The 14,239-nt window shown below is 36.0% G+C and overlaps 1 non-coding gene across 1 annotated transcript; it reads left to right on the forward strand.

Annotated features, from left to right (window-relative positions):
• Positions 1-9,624: 9,624 nt before the first annotated feature.
• Positions 9,625-9,696, forward strand: Trnaw-cca (transfer RNA tryptophan (anticodon CCA)). Its single transcript has one exon. It is a non-coding gene; the product is annotated as a tRNA-Trp (tRNA).
• Positions 9,697-14,239: the final 4,543 nt, after the last annotated feature.

Below are 14,239 nucleotides of genomic sequence, written 5' to 3' on the forward strand. Positions count from 1 at the left end.
TTGAGGAAAAGTAAAAACGTCATGATATTATCAACAATGTCTCACTAACGCTTTATAGCACATATAATTATTATTCATTCTTATAATCATCAACATCAGTCAAATCATTTATAAATTAAAAATGGTAAGTTAATGGTAAGAATATTTTCTTATCCTTAAAACACGCACATACAAGCACACACAGACATAAAGAGAAGGCTAGGCCAGGGTTTTTCCTCACAGAATGCTTTTTAACAGAAGCTCCGGAATCTAGAGTAAGAGTTCATATTTAAGTACCAATAAAATCTAATGGCAAGGAATCTCAATCAAGTACATCGACCCGACAGACTTCATCAGGCAACAGCTGTCTTCAACACGAGTTTATGTAGCCACTCTGTCACCTACACATGCACGCGCGCGCACACACACACACACAGTCACACACACGCACATTTATATATATATATATATATATATATATATATATAATATTATATATATATATATATATACATATATATATATATACGAAATCTTATTTTCACACTACTAAAGTCAAGAGGAATATCAAAATACTACCATATCTTTTTTCGTACAGAATATAAAACAGGATGAAACACAATATCATGTCAAAATAGGAGACAAAAGTTAATACAACTAAATATCAAGTGAGAAAATATTTTCTTTTATGGTAGTGTAAGATATAAAGAAAATTCTTCACGTGTTATAAAAGAAAATAATATCATAAATATGATCTTACCATTTGAACTGGAAGCAGGAGTTGCATTCCCTAATCAGAAACAAAACAGATTGCTAGGACAATTTCAATATGTTTTCTTGTTTATGTTTCTAACTTTCTTTCTTCTCAAGAAAATTCACAAGGACGCTTTTCTTCAATTTATACATTCACAGATGACTGAATCACAGTATACCATATTTCCCTTCCAGCATTCATATTTCGTTCGCAATAAATCTCGATCCACACTCCGTCCTGCTGTCAACTCTAATCCCGGAACCATATCTCTTGAGGGTCTTGTATATTAGATAAGCCTATGCCTCCAAGACAGTCAGTGCCACATTTTCTGTCAACTTTCCCTTTCAATATTCATATTCTTTTTGACAGAAATTAATTTGATCTCCATTTCTACCATGGCTCTTTGTGGTCAGTCAGCGTGTTTTGAACCTGTATTAGATGGGACATTTATTTAAAATGGAAACATTCCTTTCCATCGAATACATTTTTTTTTACTATGTGGTTAGTATATGCTTTCCTTCGGGGACACGGATACTGACTGACGGCCTTCAGGCTTTGTTTCCCTTCTCAAAAGAAGTGAAATTAAACAATTAATGAAATAAAATTGTCCCAGTCCTCATTTCTTCTGCAGATTTTGCTTTCCTTCGCCATCTATCTAACCGTCAGTCTCGTTTACTTACTATTTCAGTCACCATTAGATTGAAGGAGAGTATCTGCTTATCCCAGTTCATGCTCCCACATTAACTTTTTGTAATGAGTAATCCTCAAATATCTTGGTTTGTTTGCCTTTTCATCTTTCTTACTCCCCAGCTTCGTAATTACCTACTTTCTTGTTTAATTCACCCTCATCATCTCTCTTATTGACAGATAAAAAACCCCGTCTATAATCTGACCTTGGTTATATAGATAAAAGTTTGTCAATTATAGTTTCACCAAGCATCTCAAGTATTTCAGAATAGGGAGACAGTAACTGGCCAGATGCTAATAGCGCGCATACATTGGCCGATCGTCTGCAATGCCACTACGGTTCGTAACAGGTGCCAATGTAAACACACTAACCAAAGTTTTCTTATTCTCGGAGGTGTCCCGTCAAACACCAGGAAACCTCGACAAAAGAAGACTTCCAAAATTAGATTTAGTCATGCTCACCGCCTAGATATTTTCAGTGCTTTGCAAGCAGGTCGTCTTGGCACCTCGTTCGTCAATCCAAACTCTGAAGCATACAAGGACTTTTTTTTTTTTTTTTTTTTTTTTTTTTTTTGCTCTGTGAGATCAATGACCTCCTTGATCGCAGGTGGTAGGATACTTAATCTGTAAAGACCTGGTTAGTTTCTAGTTATCTTGAATTGTTAATGATGCTTGTTTGTTTTGGGATGTTGGTGTTGATTAGACTCAGTACAGTGTAGACTTTCACGTTTGTAAATCTGGTCTAACATGGAGGAAGAGATTGGCTCTGTTGTTTTAAGTGTGCCCTCTATAAATTAGCCTCGTTGTCTTGAAAATACGGCATCGCTTAAGAGCCTCTCAATTCTTGGGGTCTATGTTCTTTCTTTGCGTTTTAAATGGTACAGAGCAGTAGTTGTCTTCGTTGCAGTGATGTGCAATATTCATATTCTCAAAATTACAGAAACCAATAAACAGTTATTATCAAACAAAATTCAGTCAGCGGTAGACATTACTGTATATTATTACCTACATAAATTCGATAAGAATGTTGAAAAATTAAAAGTCTATACCCATCGTTCAAAATAGCCTGTAATTAAATAACTGGCGTAAACATCTTGTCATTACTTCTTAAATTAATATCCAACAGACATCCTACATGCCGGATAATCGATGATGTTTGTACATATAAAACAGGCGAATTACTTGTATTTCCTCTTCGGGGAAGGAAAGAAAAACGTTTTACCCTTTTGACCTCCATCCGATTACGAAATGTTACGAGCTGCCTGGTGTCTTGTCGATGCTTCGAGCGGAGATAACATCCCCAGGGTAAGACTCAAATGGACAGACAGGCACACACATTCACACTCTCACACAAACAGAGAATAGTTCAACATGAGTAGATGTTGTACGACAGATATAACAGACTTCAGGTATGGATTTTTTTAAGGTAGGCCCCTATTTAGGAAAAATTACACTTAAAAATATTTATATACACACGTCTCACAATGTAGAACCAAAATCGCATATGTTTGTGCTTGTATGCACGTATGTACTAAGCCTGTGCACTCTCTGCCTATAATGAGGAGGTCATAAAGTTGTTTATTACTATAAACGCCTGTTTTTGCATATTAAGCAATTACTAGAAAAGACCTAAAAATTTCCTTAAACGTCGCGAGTACTCACAGGTAACAATCGCATATGCTGGGTCATCACATCTTCATTGCTGCGTAAATAATGATAAACAAAAATAAAAACTGAGATCACAGGATTTCGGACGGATGTAATTCGAGTAGTGCGCTGCATAAAATATCAGTATCTGTCAGCTTTAGAACTGGAAGGACAACATTGTGCTTATTGTTTCATGTTGCAAATTGATCGGAAGAACAATTGAGCCTGTTGTCAAAATGAAATGAAATAAAAGATTTCTTGCAGACAAGTGAATACGATATACCACTTTATTATGCAGTGACACATCTGAAGTTAAATAATCAGGTGAGTTTTGTGTACCATGGATGTGCTAATCTACCAAGCATTATATCTATCTGTTTATCTAAGTTTATCTGTCATATTCAAACAACATTTTTTTTTACATGATTGAGCTATGCATTAACGGCCGATTATTCCATGGATGATGTTGCGCATTGGAACATTACTTTCGAACTTCAAACAGCAATTACTTCCAGAATACAGAGCGATGAGGATTTTACTCACTAGTGCTAATTCTGCCCGTTTAATTAAGAGAAGAGCCATTAGCCAGTGGATTTGCATGACAGAGGAGGAATAACTTAAAGAAGAATGCTTTCTAGCTTGTGTAAAAGCATAAAGGCCTTGATTGAAATTATATGTAATGTTTTTAGGTCATTGATGAGTTAACAGATGGGTGCCTGTGAAGATGGATTTTCCTGATGGATTATGTAAACAAGCTTTAAAATGTATCGATTTCTTTCAAAGCCTGTATCTAAAGATTATTATCAACAATGCCAAGTATCTTACGAGAAGACTGATCAGCATTTCTAAATTTTAATCGGGTTCGTTTAAGGGACGTTTCGTAAACTACAAGTAACAAATGGTTCTGGGCAAAGCGAGAGAAGTTGGACAGCTAAGTTGGAGACTAAAGTGGGCTATATGTGACTAAAGACCTTGAATTACAATATACAGTAAAAGATTGATTGTTATAATTGGCTACCTATTATTCAACTATTTTCATGAATTTTTTCAGGATTAATTTATGGAATTTTACAGGTTTTTTTTGGGGTCGAAAGGAAATACCCACTCTCATGATAAAAGAGGCTGGACACAGGATAACAGAGAAAAGGAGACACACAATTACGAAATAACAATCAATCTTCTTTGTGGAGTTAATGATCATCATGTCCTGACAACTTCATTTTGATCGGATATCAGGCTTCTGATACAATATTACATTATAGCATATATATAAAAAGCATTTAAAATTGTGTCCTGCCAAAGTGAGTGAGTATAACTGTGGAAAAAAAAAATATGTGCCTCTAAATTTACCCGTTGGTTCAGACACTAAGGAGGAGTCTGGGTCTGATTCCAGGCTATATGATCACATCAAGCTAAAATCCACTGTTCCTCCATTGGCTAAACGAGTAATTTGTGTATCTGGAAGTTGTTCGACTGCAGGGATGGTACCCGCGGTAGGAGTAAAACATGATGCTAGCAACCCGGCGCCAACTGTATTCATTTCCTCTAAAAAAAGGAAAAATGAATTATATATATAGTATATATATATATATATATATATATATATATATATATATATATATATATATATATATATATATATATCTATATATATATATATATATATATATATACATATATTGCATTGGTTTTACGCCATCTCCATTCCATAATAAAGTAAGCTAACATTAATTCATAATTCAATACAGGTGTAGTCGCCTCTATCACTCAAACACCTATTGAGTCATTAATTCCACTTTGACTGCCGCCACCTTTGTCTTTGCGGGTATTGAAATCGAAAGTGCACCTGACTAATGGAGGGATCAATAGGCGCCACATTGAATTTGCCACAAGGTCGTCACATGGTGATTTGGTCACCAGGGTCAGGGATCGCAAAAGGACAGAAAACACCGCCGATCTACCTGGTGACAGCGAACTTTCTCCAAACTGATTAAAGGGAGATTGCGCGCTGCAGATAGCCTTAGACAAGTTCACACCACCACCAGCAAGATCACATGCTTCGCTCCTCCTGAGCTACCCTTCCCCATTTTTCCTTCTTGAGGTGGCTATTGCCAGCCGGTTATTTTTGTAGTGCCAGGATAATCGCTTCCCCATCGGCGCCTCTGAGGAAGACAACCCGACTCCGATCCAGGTAAAGAGCAAGGTTACAAAGGTTAATGCAGTCAGTTAATCACAGTCTTCGACTTATATCCTTTCACTCTCCTGAGCGAGCCCTTTATTTTGTTATAATTGCATTGTGATATAATCATATTGTGTTATACTCCTGTTATGTCCCCCGCACTGAATTCAGTCACCTTTATAGTGTGGCTTATTCATATGTTCTTTCATGTTGTGTGACAATTGCATTGTTATTAGTTGCCCGCTGAAATTATATCATTGCGGAGTAACGTAACTGTTTCAGATCCCTATCATCCCTGTAATTTCTTTATTCTAAGTGACCAGTAATGTAACTTTTTCCCTTTCTATCCAACAGTAACGTGACTGCTCCCCTTAAGTGATTATTAACATAAGATTAATGCTTGTGAGATCGAGTACTCAGTGCCTTACATATAATTGCTCGATCCCCTATCGTGCGTTAAAAACACCCTTACTCATATCGAAACAGCTGTCGTTAAAGACATGCTATTTGTGTTGCTGGTGGATTCTGGATTCTTACCTCGCGTTGCTCCAGGATTCTTCCCCTCCTTTGCATCTCCTATGCACCGCGTTTCAGGCCAGATCGGCCGCCTATTCATCTACTTTAGGAACCACTCCATCATTAATTAAAACCGTAGGGTGTTATCTATTCTTTAATATAATTGTGAGTTTGCATAATCAATGCTTACTCTGAAACAGGTCCTCAGCTACACTATACTTTGTGATTGTCCCTCCTTGTTCAGGTCAGATGCAAATACAAGTCAGTTATCCTCAATAGTTGTGCACTCCCCCATCATAGGTAAGAAATATATCTATTATTATAATTAATTATATTCTATATATATATATTATTAATATATATATATATATATATATATATATATTATATATATATATGCATATATATATATATGTGTGTGTGTGTGTGTGTGTATGTTTGCGTGTGAGTGTGTGCATGTGTGTATACCTATGTGCATAGACATATTCTTCACTCAGTTTTCTTCTTGATACGGAGCGTTATTTTATGATTGTCACTGGGAATTCTTATGCAAATACAGGAACACTCGAGTAGCCTTGTGTCTGAATTCTAAACATTCCATGGACGAAACCAAAAGAAAGATCAGCGCAGCATTTAAGAATCTCTACCTTTGGCAAGCTCCATTGTTAGTAGCCTTTGAGAAATATTATACTTCATTATTTTATCAATAAAAGACTAAGGTTTAATGAACGAAATACTTAGAAATGAGTAATAAAAGGCTCTGCTCATGAGATCTTTCGACAAGTTTTGATAGAATTCTGATTTCAGAAAAGTTTTTCTAGCTGGAAATTTTTGTAGTATTTCAGACTATACATTTTAGTAATAAATATTTCAGTATAAGCTCCCCCTACCCCCCCCCCCCAAAAAAAATCCAGACATGTACAGCTTATAAACGTTACATCACTATATGCGTCAGCGCACCAATAAAATTTTCACCTGGAAGAATGAACGGAGCCAAAATCTTTCTCTGATTGCTTTCTGCCCTGGTCAGCTTAATGAAATATTCCCAACGGATGAATGGAAGACTCTGTGATAGAGGTCACTACCTCCTGCAGTTAAAGCCTGCAGTGCTCTGTGTGTGAAGGCTGATCTCCAGGATCTCAAATGCACCGCTTCGGGTCTTATCCTAGTCTCAGATGCAAATTGAAAAACGTGCCTCTACTATTAAAGTGATAGAGCACGTCAATGTGTCTGAACTCGAGGTCACTGGAGGGATTCTGTTTTATTCATAGCCGTTGGATGTTTGAAAGGCAACAGGAAAAGGAACGGGAGAAACAATGATTTTATTCTGCTCTCTCTCTCTCTCTCTCTCTCTCTCTCTCCTTTCAAAGATTTCATTTTCATTGCTGAAACCGTCAACGGTGTTTATGCTCTGTTGATGTTGACTATTGAATTATCGTCCCCGGTCATTTTTATGTGGCAAACGAGTTCTGGTGGGACGTAAACAGCATGAATGTGGTACCAAGTCAAACACATAGTCACCCAGTCAAAGGTGATTATTGTCGACTAGGCATCGGATTGTTTCGATACTTTAAGACATCTCTTTAAAATACTCCAGTTGTTATCCTTTTTTTTTCATTCTGACAGCAGTCTATCTGCAGCGAATATTTTTTATCTTTTTTTTAATACTGGGTGTATGTACTAGACAGGTTTTTTTCCTCTCCTTTTACTATCACTCCATTAGACATTGACAAGTGAAATGTTATTTTTTGTTCTCGTGGCATTTCACGGAGATAAACACTAGAAGATATTTTGTCAAATTACACTCCATTTTATCTAGTGGAAAACGAAAGCTGTTTTATTTATTTATTTTTTAATGAACTGCTTATACAATCAATCCATTTATGTAAGTAAAGTCCCTGGTCCTACAGTTTAAAGTGCATGGAAAGTTTCGATAAATAAATGCTTATATATTAGTATATTGCTATGCATTAAATGAAATATGGCTGCAATTACGAAATCCCCTGCATCCAAAACTTCTTCAAATCAATACACCGAATTGCCATGAGAAACTGAAGAGGTTAAGATACCTTTCCCCCCTTTTTCGTAAGGCTTCCTTGATTGTGATCCAGATATAGTATTTCTCTCTCACTTCAGCCATGAGCTTCATTAAATGTCTTTATCTACCCTTCGCCTTTGAAATGCTCATGATCTCTTTAACCTGTCTGCTATGACAAACGGTCGAGCCACGGACAGACGTGTAGTGTGCATGCATATGCATATATATATATATATATATATATATATATATATATATATATATATATATATATATATACATATATATATATATATATATATATATATATATATATATATATATATATATATATGTATATATATATATATATATATATATATATATATATATATATATATATATATATATATATATACATATATATATATATATATATATATATATATATATATATATATATATATATGTATGTGTGTGTGTGCGTGTGCGTGAGTGTGTGTGTTAGTACACATATTGTCAATTACAGTACGGAATCGTGAAACACTCGAGCTTATGCATTACTCACGTAAGTACGAACGAAGAAATACGTATCGCTAATTGTCTGAGTTATCTTTAGATGTTTCCATAAAAAAGAAAAAATAATAGTCGGTGTGCGTGCTCAAATAAATTGGACCGGCTGTGGAGTCCCAAGGGAAGTTTTGTAATAATAGCGTATCTTCAGACTCTTCATCTCATATGGGTTTGATTTCAAGTAAATTAGGCCTACGAGACGCTTCCTTCTTTCTCATTTCCATCTCACTGCCTAGTCTAAGCCTTCCTTAGGCTATCTTGTGCTACAGCTGATTCTAACACCGCAACTGAGGTGTTTATGCTTTTACTAAGGCTGTTATCAAGATGTTTGTTTTCGTAATGACGGTACACCTAACAATCTACCTGAAGATATTTATCACCAGTCAAGTTGTTTAAATCATTCCGAACGTTGTTATCATCAGGGATAATATTTATTGTGTAACTGGTAACTCGTCACTATAGAGTTGTTGAATGGAGGGTTCACGTTCTCTCAGATTGGGATGGGGGGAGTCCCGGGCAATGGACCCTAGGGTGACAGGGATGAGAACCAACCAGGTGGGGATGGCTTTGAGAGGGGGAGGGGGGATAATAGATGGGTAGGGACGGGAGATAGGCGTAGGTGTCAAGATGTTGATGAAGTAGAAGGACGCCAGCAACAGGTTAGTGTATTTCTCCAAATGCAACGAGGAAAATGGGATTTCCTAAGCGACGTCAAGAGGGAATTTAAGGAAGACGAGAATGTGTTGAAAGTAGATACCAGAGCAACGATGTCAATCCAGTGAGTAGGAACGAATGGGATTTCATTCGGTCGCTGGTAACTTATTGGTGGTGGGGGGAGGGGGTGGGATGCCTTGGTGGTTGGGGAACCTGCCCCGGGATGCAAGACCCTGGCTGGAGATTAGGAGGAAGACGTGGGTCCGTCCGAAGATGCGGCCGCTGCTGCGTTTGTTTGTTTCATGAAGAAGACGCTTCCGTTTATTTTTATTTCATCGCCACAGGATTTTGGTTTTTCGCGGATACGATAAACGCAACGATAATTATGCACTCACGAAAGAAACCCCATTTTTAATTATATATATATAGAGTATTCTTTCTGTAGAAATACCTACATTAACAGTTACGTCTTATAAGAGCATTCAAGTTAATTGAAAGTAAGGAAACAAATAAAATAGATAGAATGATATGAACTACTACAGATAACGCGTCACGTTAGCGAGCTAGTGTCATCTGTAGAATCAAGTTCTACTACTGCAGGGTCCTCTCGTACCGAAGGGCCTCGTGGCGCAATGGTAGCGCGTCTGACTCCAGATCAGAAGGCTGGGTGTTCGAGTCACTCCGGGGTCACGAGAGAAGTATTTTAGAATGAACAACTTCAGGAGTTTCGTGTCCTTGTCGTCAGGAATTTCGTTGATGCCGCCACAGTGGTCACGTCTTCTGTTTATGCAGTATATTAATAGTGATAATAGATATAGGAATGTTGTCCTTTTAACTTTTAACGTCTCTTTACACTTTCAGGTTAATGCATATAATAAGCCCTTGAGAACAAAGCGTTTTGATAATAACTGATTTATGAGAAGTCTCGGCTGTTATATTCGTGATTCAATTATTGATATTCTACATTCGTCAAATGATTCGTGTGTCTTGAGCCATTACTGTTATATTTATTAATCCATTTAATTTACCAATTATGTAAGAATAGTGAATGTTTTTTAATATATGTGCGTGTGCATGTGGGTGTACGTAGACACACATACACATACACACACACACACATATATATATATATACTATATATATATATATATATATATAGTATATATATATATATATATATATATATATGTATATATATATATATATATATATGACTTGATCACGAAGTACATATACGTGATGCTATGTATAAATAAAAAAGGCTTTTTTGCCACGAAGGAAAAAAATGAAAAAACGAGTTGGCCGAGTACTTTCAGATAATATTCGGACCTTTACTGCCTCAGTAAAGCGGTCCGAATAGGGAATGAAAGTACTCGGCCAACTTCGTTTTTTTTCATTTTTTTCCTTCGTGGCAAAAAACCTTTATATATATACATATATATATATATATATATATATATATATATATATATATATATATATTATATATATATATATATATCTATAAGATATAATATGATATATCTATATATTCAGTAAACTATAGAAAAACCCCAAAAACTTTTAAAAAAAAAAAAAATGATTGGAAATGAGGGTAAAACCCAAGAGAGATGAAATAGAACTAGCAGTACTATCCAAAACAATAAACAAACTAAAAACCCAAAACATTCGTTAACGCAATCAGACAGAAACTGAGGACACACTAAAGAGGGGAAGAAGCATCAAGTTGATGAAAAGAAGACTTGGAACAGGGCGCCAATAGATATTTGCTTTAAAGGATGAAAATGGAAATTTTATCAACAAAAGAGATGGAGTGATCAAAATTGATGAGGATTTCTATGCTGTGCTGTACAATAGTGATATAGGAAATAACTTTGTCAAACACCTGAGCCGGTACCAAAAGTAACAGTAGGAGAAGTAAAGAAAGCATTAAAAGGCACGAAAGGAAACAAAGCAGCAGGAGAAGATGGCCTAACAATTGATTTAATAATAGATGGAGGAGATTTCATAATAGTAAAACTCCCTGAACTTTACACAAAATGTTTACAAGAATGGTCCAATACGTACAGCTTGGAAAAACTTTATTATTATATTAATTCACAAAAAGGGATACACAAAATACCTGAAAAATTACCGCCCAATAAGTTTACTTTCAGTAATATATAAAATAGTTACAAAGATCATATTAGGCAGAATAATACAGCTAGACTTTGATCAACCAAGAGAGCAGGCAGGTTTTAGAAGCGGTTGTTCAACAACTGACCATATCCATGTAATTAACCATCTGAAGGAAAAATCAACAGAGTATGACAAACCACTATGAATGGCATTTATAGACTATGAGAAAGCTTTTGATTCTGTCAGAACTTCAGCAGTAATGAAAACCCTTCAAAAGCGAGGAATAAATGAATCTTATGTTAGAACACTTGAAGATATACATACGGGAAGTGCAGCAATCCTAAAACTGCATAAAGATAGTGTGAAACTTCCGATTGAAAAAGGAGGTAGACAAGGAGACCCCATCTCTCTTAAATTATTCACAGCGTGCCCAGAAGAAATTTTTAATAATTTACATTTGGAAAATGTAGGAATTAAAATTAATGGAGATTACCTTAACGGCTTAAGATTTGCAGATGACAAAATTCTATCATTCAGGGGAGGAATTGCAAAAGTTGATAGAAGATTTTAATAGAGAAAGCAGAAATGTAGGACTGAAAATGAATATGAGTAAAAGTAAGATAATATTCAATGAAAATGCAGAGAGACAACAAATAGGGGTTATAGACGAACCTCTAGAGATTGTTAATGAATATACGTATTTAGGATAGACTGTGTTTCCCGAGGACGTGAGACCAAATTAAAAGAAGGATAAGCATGGGACGGAGAGCTTTTGGTAAACAAAATGAGATTATGAAAAGTAAAATGCAACTTTCTCTAAAAAGAAACGTATCTAATCAGATGATTCTACCAGTAATAACTTATGCATCAGAAACTTGGAGCTTTACTAAAACCTGCGAACATAAGCTAGTTACAACTCAAAGAGCTATGGAAAGAATAGTGATAGGAATAACAGTAAGAGACCGAAAAAGAGCCACATGGATACGGGAGCAAACTAAAGAGGATATTCTAACAACAAATAAGAAAAAGAAATGGACGTGGGCAGGACATATAATGAGAATGTCAGATAATAAATGGACAAAAAGAATAACAGATTAGGACTTAGAGAGTGCAAACGAAGCAGGGGAAGGAAGAGAAGACGATGGATTGACGAGCTAAGAAAATTTGAGGGTACAGAATGGCATAGAAAGACCATTAACAGAAGGGAGTGGAAGGACATGTCTGAGGCCTTTGTCCTGCAGTGGATATTCAATGGCTGATGATGATGATGATGATATATATGCATGCTAACTGACTAACCCGGCGCTGCCCAGGATAATACTGAATGTCAACCGGTAAACTTTCTCTCTCTCTCGCTCTTACTGACTTTTTCCCTCTTTTTCTTCCCTAAGATCCCCTCTACTCTCTCACTTCCTCTCCCTCTGACTCTCTCTCTCTCTCTCTGTCCAACCCTCATTCACTTTTTCCCTCTTTCTCCTCCCTAACACCTCCTCTACTCTCTCTCTCTCTCTCTCTCTCTCTCTCTCTCTCTCTCCAATCCTCCCTGACTCTTTCCTTCTTTCTTTTCCCTAAAATCTCTTTTCTCCCCCCCCACCGTCTCTCTCTCTCTCTCTCTCTCTCTCTCTCTCTCTCTCTCTCTCTCCCCATACCCAACCCCCACCATCTTTGGTGCCATTGATGTCTTACCCCCACAGTATTCATTTCCAGATAGCGAAATTAGGCATGATAAATTCGTAAAGTCTATTTAGGGACTAAGTTTACGGACAGAACCAGCCCTCTTTCATAAGCAGAACCAGCCCCATTTCAGCGAAGCCCTTCCCACCCCCACCCGCTTTGGTGCCCTTTGGTGCTAGTGATGTTTTACCCCCACAGTGCTGATTTGTAGATAGTAATTCTTAAGTATAATGAGTTTTGTTAAAATTACTCGATGCGTTTCAAAGTTATGCTGGCACATACATACATCCACACACACACACACACACACACACACACACACACACACATATATATATATATATATATATATATATATATATATATATATATATATATATATATATATACAATGTATTGGGCTATTCTGAAATATACAGTCCAAATATACGTTCGTTTCTACAAATTTTTTTCAGATGAGGGACATCTTCCTTTCAATTCTCCGAAGGAAGTTGTTAACAAGTCATAATTCCCACTTTAAAAATATATGGTGAACAGTTCCTTATGAAACTTGGTAACCACAACGCAAACATCTTGGAAATGGCTTCATTACTTGTCTCAAAATTTTGCGATGATGTTCCTATAGAAGGAAATGGCCACGCTGTCCTGAAGTGAGAACAAATATATTGTTGGAATTGCTCTCGACAGCGTGCGCGGCACGTCAACAAGGCATACTTACGGAAGTGAAGGAGGAAGGGAAGGACTTTTTTCTTTTCTCTCTTTTTTTTCTTTTTTGAAGCTGGTATTTATACGACGCAGAGTCACTGATACCTCACGACGAAAATGACTCTGAAAGGCTTCAGCGGTAAGACAGAAAGCCTCATTAACTCCTCGAGGGGAGAAGGCAGAAAGAAGCCTTAAAATGAAAAGATAAGAGGAAGGAAAAATAAAAGTATACAAAACTGTAGAAATTATACGAGACCTTAATGAGAGAATGCATTATTACACAAGCTAGTTACAGTTAAAAAAAATATTGAGATGGTTTCACTTTTATGTCAAACAAATGTTGATACTAAATTGATACACATTACATCATAAAAACTCTGAACCGAAGTTTTGTTTTACTTTAACTTTCAGATTCCGTTATTCAATCTGAGAAATTTTAATCCGAATAGGAAAAAGAGAAAGTCGACCTTCCCGTACATTCTCTGACAAACGATCAAATAAGGTACAGCAGCTAATATCCATTGTATGCCACCATGATAGATCACGATCATTTATTCTTGGCTTTTTATTTCATTTTGGATTCCACACTGCAGATTAAAGAACATATATTCTATCTTTATTTGAATTTAAATTCAGTTATATATATATATATATATATATATATATATATATATATATATATATATATATATATATACATACATACATAATAAAGAGTAACTAACGAAAATACGGA

This window comes from Macrobrachium nipponense, chromosome 11 (assembly GCF_015104395.2).
Source record: "Macrobrachium nipponense isolate FS-2020 chromosome 11, ASM1510439v2, whole genome shotgun sequence".
In the NCBI taxonomy this organism is placed as follows: Eukaryota; Metazoa; Arthropoda; class Malacostraca; order Decapoda; family Palaemonidae; genus Macrobrachium; species Macrobrachium nipponense.